We start from the raw sequence: 529 nt of genomic DNA on the forward strand, positions 1-529 counted from the left end.
CCGTGAATAATAAAATTATCTATTGCTGTCATCACTTTTCCACTAATTCCTAATTAGTCCTCCATGGTTTTACATATGCTGCTATAAAATTATCAATTGTAAGGATTTTCATGATGCATAAGTTAGAATTATATATCAACAGGAGTCTTTGGCAATTGTGTAGAGACTTCGGATGGCATATTGGTTTTTAGTGCTAATAAAATCACTTTTTAAAAAATTTGCTCTATAATATTCAATTTTGATTTTATATCATTCTTACTTTCGTTTGTTTTATACCATCCATTGGTGTATCATAAATTGATTCAATATTGAATATTATATTTATGAATAAATCGATTTATCATAAATTGATAAATCTTATTTTTAAATTACTCATTTTTTTATCAGGTGAGTTAAATACTAAAAACAAAAAATATAAGGAAAAATATTGTTATTCTAACTTTTAGTAGGTGCTTTTTAACTTGAAAAAGCAATCGAAGGACGAGAAAAACATGCTTATGCACTTTTCCAGCAATTTCCTGATTCCTCT

The sequence above is a fragment of the Theobroma umbraticum genome, unplaced genomic scaffold (assembly GCF_002168275.2).
Source record: "Theobroma umbraticum cultivar Fairchild unplaced genomic scaffold, ASM216827v3 scaffold_67.0, whole genome shotgun sequence".
Classification (NCBI taxonomy): domain Eukaryota; kingdom Viridiplantae; phylum Streptophyta; class Magnoliopsida; order Malvales; family Malvaceae; genus Theobroma; species Theobroma umbraticum.